Source organism: Cyprinodon variegatus, unplaced genomic scaffold (genome assembly GCF_000732505.1).
Source record: "Cyprinodon variegatus isolate N-32 unplaced genomic scaffold, C_variegatus-1.0 Scaffold745, whole genome shotgun sequence".
In the NCBI taxonomy this organism is placed as follows: Eukaryota; Metazoa; Chordata; class Actinopteri; order Cyprinodontiformes; family Cyprinodontidae; genus Cyprinodon; species Cyprinodon variegatus.
In genome coordinates, this window is record NW_015151198.1 from 214,355 (window position 1) to 221,457 (window position 7,103).

The following is a 7,103-nucleotide window of genomic DNA, read 5'->3' on the forward strand; positions in this document are numbered from 1 at the left end:
AGAAAACACTATATATATATATATATATATACATATATATTTAAACGGTGCTTATTTTCAGCATTGATTTACTTAAAGATACATTTGTTAATTTAATTTAAGATTTATTGATGTATTTCAATACTTTTATAAATATATTGTTACCTACAGTCTCATTTTTACATATATGAGCCATGCAGGAATAATTTAATCACCATTAGCAGAACTTTAAGGTTTTACACTTGAGTCAAAATGAACTAACTGTTAAAAATGTCATATGTAATGAGAAGCAGAAGCTTTATTGGATGGAAATTTCATTATTTAACTCAGTGAACGTGCCTCTAATTCTACATTATCTCTAAGTATTTGTCAGACAATATTAGACATTTCAATTTATATAACATTCTTGGTTTGTGCCAAAATAGAATGTGCTCAGAAATTAAGAACCATTTATGTAAAAAAAAAAAAAAAAGAAGGTGCAGTGTAAAAACTTAGACAAACATCATGTGACATCAGCCATCTACTGCTACTACAGAAATATGCAATGCATGTGTTTGCTCTGATGGGTTTTACCACTGTAAATGATGTCAATGATTCTCCCTGGAACTCTTGTTACGAAATTTTCTTGGGTTTTGTTCTTAAGAGAAATCCAAACAATGCTGGTAACTTTCCTCCTAGAAAGGAATGGGTGTGGAAAGGAATAAACCAACCTTTCTTTGCGACTTCATATTATCTTGCATTTCCAGGAACTCGTGTTGTAATAGAGTGGTAACAGAGGTTTCAGGAAGAGAGTCGTTGGCTTACTTTTGAAGCCATAAAACGATATAGCAACTTCTAAAAACTGCAGAAACCAAGTGAACAAAATGGTAAGGAGGAAGAGGTGGCCTAGTGGTTAGAGCACTGCAGTTGTGCTCTGAGGTTGGAAGGACCCGTTTCAATCCACACAGCCTTTACTCTGGGTCCTTGAGCAAGACCCTTAACCCATGATTGCTCTCCAGGCACTGCACAGTGGCAGCCCACTGCTCCCCAAGGGGATGGGTTAAGATGCAGAAGTGAATATCTCCATTGTGAGATCAATTATGTTCAATTACTATTGTTTTGTCTCAACCTACAAAACAATGGCAAAAGACTAAAACAGTGAGAAGTGGATACCAGGTTTGTAGTATCAGGCTCCATAATAATAATGTAAGCCTCCTATGATTAATAATGGACGCTACTGTTGTGCCATGTGTTACAACCCCCTGTTGGTCTAGGGGAGTGGGGGCATAAACATATAGGCAGAAACAGGTAAGTTCTTATAAAATTATAATTTATTTGATAACAAGAGGTCCAAGCAATAAACAAACAAAAGGATGAGGGTGATGTGTAAAAAAAAATAAATAAAAGAGATCCTCAAAAGGAGGATCGTGCCTAACAGGGTGTTTAAGGTGGACGACGAGAGTTCCGGTGGTACAGAGGAGTTTGTCTTACCTGAATCTGTAAGGTGTAGGGTTGAGATTGAGAAGGAAGTCAGACAGACCCTCCTCCACCAACCTTCTCCAATGATTGTCCCAATGATTGTTTATTTGTTCCAGATGTTCTGAGAGGAAAGGTCTTGGAATTCTGTCATGGTCCTCGTCTTTTTTGTCATCCTGGTGTTATTAAGACCATCAACATTGTTCAGACTAAGTTTTGGTGGCCTTCTCTGTCTGCAGATGTATGGGAGTTTGTGGCAGCTTGTGCCCTTTGCAATCATTCCAAGACATCTAATAGACCTCCATCTTGTTTTCTCCGTTCGCTAGCTATTCCTCTTGTCCTTGATCCAAACTAGCCATGGACTTCATTACCGGGTCACCTTTGCTTTGGTTCTGCTTTAATTGCTTTAACTCTGCCCGGTTGCTCATTACTACTTATTTAATCCACCTGTTTCAAGCTCCTATTAATGCTGCCAGTTTTCCAGCCCCTATTACACCATTATAAGAGCTTAGGGTGAGAGGTATCTGCCGTATCTGTATTGTTGTTTGACTGCGTGATTCTGACTTGTTTTGCCCCTGTGGTTTTGGTCTGCCCCTATTTCGCTCTGTTTCTGCCTGTTTGTACTCTGCCTGTTAATGACCTTGTATCTGTCCCCTGACCATGGCTTGGATTATCCCCTTGGTACCTCTGCATCTCTCTGATCTTCTGGTCTGGACCCGTTACCTGCTCTGGATTCTGCCTCTGGATCATCCTGCTCTTCAGTGTCTGCTATTGTTTGCTCTGCTCCTGGAACTCTCTGTGCAGCTCCCACTGCATATTGTGGAGATGTCACCGGTCTGGCTCCAAATCCTTCCTCTGGACACGGACTGCACTTATTTCCAGGTTAGTGATTCACATGCTTATTATTCCCCGTCTGAGCCTAGTGATCACTAACTTGTGAGTCGGTCTCTACAGAGAATCCAGCAAGCCGGTCCCAGTCGACGCCTTGTGATTACTCTGAGCTTTCATAAAAGCGCTTTTCCTTTTAACTGACCTGCTTTTTCTGCCTGAATTCTGGGTCCAATTGTCTGAGTCCTGACATCCTCTCTTGAATGCGGACCATTCACCCTTTTCCATGTGCAGAAAAACAACCCCAAAGCACGATGCAAAAACAAAAGCCTCTAGTCGCTTCCTGCAGTTTTTTATTCCTAAATCCTGCATGAAGGGATTTTTTACCATTTTTCTTTGCAAAACAATTCCAGGTTAGTTAAGTTTGATGGTCGCCAAATATGGACAGCCTGCTTCAAATCATCCCATGAATGTTCAATAATATTCAGTTCTTGGGATTTGGATGGCCATTCCAGAACATTGTAATTGTTCCTCTGCACGAATACCTGAGTAGATTTGGAGAGGTGTTTTGGGTCATTGACTTGCTGAAATATCCATCCCCAGCATAACTTCAACTGCATAACTGAATCTTCTACATTATTCTCAATCTGCTGATATTGAGTGAAATCCATGCGACCCTCAACTTTAACAAGATTCCCAGGGCCAGCATTGGCAACACAGTCCCAAAGCATGATGGAACCACCATCAATTTTACATTGGATAGCAAGTGTTTTTCTTGGAACGCTGTGGTTTTTTGCCTGCCAAAGACAATGATGGTGAATTTCATCTCCTCCATCACCATCTGGTACACTGATGCCATCGCAAAGGACAAGGGCAGACTGCATCGTGTCATCTGGTCTGCAGAGAAGGTGATTGGCTGCAACCAGTGGTGTGATACGCCTTATACCCACTAGAAAAGCTTGTGAATTTCCGTATAACCACTTAAAAGTGCCCAATAATGCTCCGTTCACATCGGACGCAGCAGGCACAGCGAGTTTACATGCAAAGTCAATGGTTGACGCGCGCGACGCGCCGCAAACGCGTTGCCGCTCGAGATGGAAAATTTGAACTTTTGCTGCTGGTCGCGCCGCATCAACCAATCAGAGAAGCTGATCTGGGAGTTGGCAGGGTGACAGACAGATCGCTGATGACAGAGCGCTTTGATCACTCATCTGAAACAGTTTATTAACTGAAAATGCTGAAATCTGCTGACAAAGCGTGTTTGCTTTTATTATCCTGGTGCCTGCAGTCTGGATTACGTTCATGAAAACCGCTTCCAGCCGGTGAGCTTGACAGCGCACCTCTGGTATATGGGGGTCTGAGCTAGCCTCATGAGACCATCCTGATCTCGCCAGGAAGTATGTGACAACATGGTTAAGAAACCACCGCTTTGCAACAGAAACAAGAAGATAAGTGAAACATAAGGAGCCTCAAAACAAACATGTCTGGAACATTTTATAGACACAGTTTTAACCTGCATAGTACTTCTGTACTTACATGTAGTTCTTGATACTTAAAGCTACAGTGTGTAATTTTCAGTGACATCTAACGTCCAGACTGCAGACCGCAGCAACATTAACATCTCCCCCCCACCGCTTCTCCCCCCCAACAGTACGGCGAGCATTACGGGACAAAATGTCTTCCACGACGTCCGCATCACCTACCTTCTCAAGTGATGAGGTTTGTTTACATAGATAATTTTAATACTGCCATCTATTGTTCAGTACCATCTCAGTTCATCTCTCTCAACTTGCCGTAGTTACTTTCGAGCATAATGGGCGATCTCGCAATCGCTAGTTTGTTGGCTCTGCGCTGCCGTAGCGCAAAGATGTCTGCCTCCATGGCTACGAAACCCGCTCCAATGTGATTATAAATAACGAATTCTAAGGCAACGCAAATATTAAGGTTAAGAGGCTGAGCTCATAAATGATGATAAATAACATAGTTATGTATAATATATTACATTTCTGACTGTATATACCTGTAATTATCACACACTGTAGCTTTAAGCATGTTTTGTTGTACTGTTTTATAGATTCTACGTCTTTTCAATACAAAGCCAACTGTAGTACAGTTTGTTGTTCATTGATTCAAATGTAAGCAACAGAGAAATTAAGCAATGTTAAATATGCTTAAAAATAATTAAAAAAAAAGGTCAATTACATTGCACTTACTGGCGTGCTTATTTCTAAGCACAGTATACCCACTACAATAATGTGGACTACACCACTGGTTGCAACTCTTCCATCTCTCCAGGATCTGCACGCCTCCAGGACTTGGAGGCATGCAGGAAAGATTGTGGATGATCCCTCGCACCCCAGCCACTATTTCAGTCACTTCCTTCTGGCAGGAGGCTGCGGTCCATCAGGACCTCACACCACAAGTTTCTTCCTATCTGCTACTAGCCTTATCAACAAGGCCCAGAGACTCCTCTGACACTGTCACTGCCAATCCCTCTCCCCTGTTCATTGATGTAGAAGCTAAACCAACGTAGCATCTCCAGACCATTAAATTAATGCACAGTCTACTGTATATATAGTATATTGTTGGTTTAAATTGTATAAACCTTAAGATTCTGTATTCTGTAAATAATTTGTCTTAAATATCAATACCAAGTCAGATTCCTTGTAAGTGCAAACCTACTTGATTCTGATTTAAAGTAAATGTTTATTTTAGTAATGCTAATGCTAATCTTTCTGTATTTTATCTCATAGGTTTCATGGAAGAGAACATTTTGATCCAAATTTGATCTAATTAAACGTGCCTTATTGAGACGTTAAACAATGTGTCCTGTCTAAAACCAAAACATTGTCAGAAACTGTTTGAAGCTGTTATTTAAGTTAAAATATGAACCATTTTAAAAATATATTCCTTATTGTAAATAAATGGTATGTTGTGAGGTAAAGTACAGGCAGGACCATAAAAATCTTCATCAACGGTTATCTGGCGGCTGATTATTTCTTCTTTACAGAAAGAAAGTAGGACAACCAAAGGGGAGTAGTGGGGGAGTCCCAGGCTGTGCATTACAGCAAGAGGAAAAAGGCTTGCCTTTGCTGGTACCTTCTTCTGTGGACTTAAGGGAAGCAGCACAGTGGTAAATTATGAATGCAATCAAGAGGGAAGAAGTAGTCTGAAAGGACTGTAACTTGAGTGTCTCCTCCTCGTGCACAAGACAAGATAGAACATCTGTGCCTCCTCTGCTGAAACTTAGCAATTTTATTCAACAACACCTGTAAGTTTTATCACTATGTAGTAATATGTACCCCCTGAACATTAAAGCAAAAAAAAAAAAACAGAGCTTGAACAAGATCTGATCAAGAATGCTTCAACAGGTTTAAGCAATGTCTGCATGGATTGAAAACCTATTTCTGTCAGTGATCATGCTCCTGTTAATTTAACCTTGATAAAAAAAAAAGGGGGGCCAAAAAACAAGAGCTGCAGATTTAATACATCACTGCTTAAAGATCAAGAATTCTTTACAAAATTTCAAGGAAAAATGGCCATGTTGCAGTATCTATGCTTTAGTAACAAGTCCTAAAGGGTTAAGGTTATTGGTTCCTGATTAAGCAAATCATTTAATAAAAGATATTTTGCCAAATGTTTTATTCACCTAATGTATTTGCATTGTGAATTGGTTTGAGAATATTCAAGTTGACTACATCAGTTCAAAGCACATCCCAAACTCTTCAAGATAAACTTTGGTTCCTGTCGTGAATGGCTATCTTTTGAGAAGCAATTCCAGAGTACAACTCGTTCAGCTTGTCAAAATCAACTTTATTAATCAGTGTGTAACTCCATGGCAACTGGATGTACAGCGCATGCATCAGTCTGCTCTGAACTACGGGAGCCCAACAGTGACATATCACTACAGTTCCCAAACATAGAATCCTTGCTAAACGGTAATAACATTGCAACATCTCATTTATAATGCTTTTCAGCAATGTTTTTACTTCTTTTTTGTTTGTAGTAGTTCAGTTTAGTTGGGTTTCAATGGTTTTAGTCCAGAGTTTTTAAATGAAATATGTTTGATTTGGAGCTGCATGATTTTTGTTAATAAATGTTAATACATTTTTAATGCAAGTTCAGGTGACTTTATTCCATGTATGTGCAGACTTATCTTTTTGACCATGATTTTAGCTCGATTCACACTTTCATTTGTAGTTCTAACACACAGCCAGTAGGTCCTATAGTCATAAACGGTATATGAAAGTCTTTGTATTTTCTGAATAAATAACACATTTACCACCCCTACTGGGGTGGGCAATAGATATATTAAATTTGCACAACAGTATAAAACAGATGTTGGACAACTTTGGTGTTGATTCAAAAAGGAAATGACAAGATCACATCAAGATAAGCACCAGCAACCCCCAACGACCCCAGCAGGGATAAGTGTGATGGAAAATGGAGAGTTGGATGGATGCAATGCCTTGCAAAAGTAAAAAAAACATTTTCTGAAATATTTCTTTACATTTTTCTGACAACACAATCCAAGAAAAGTGTAGGTGATAAGTGAAACTCACAATAAAAACTTTGATAAATAAAAAGCTATAAAATCAGAGCTATTAACTTTAATAACCCTAAATGGAGAAAAATGTCTACTGTGGTGCTGCTTCAACACCTTTGTGTATAGGTGTTCGAGTACGTCCTGTTTTTCAGTGTAGTCCTGTTTCTCTGACTGTGACTGGCTGGATGTGCTCTCTTCATCCTCTGACATGGGAGCTGGCTCGGAGCTCGACGGTCTGGCTCTGTGTTTCTTGGACTGTTTACAGTTGCTTTTTGTATCTCTTCTTCTGTCTCCT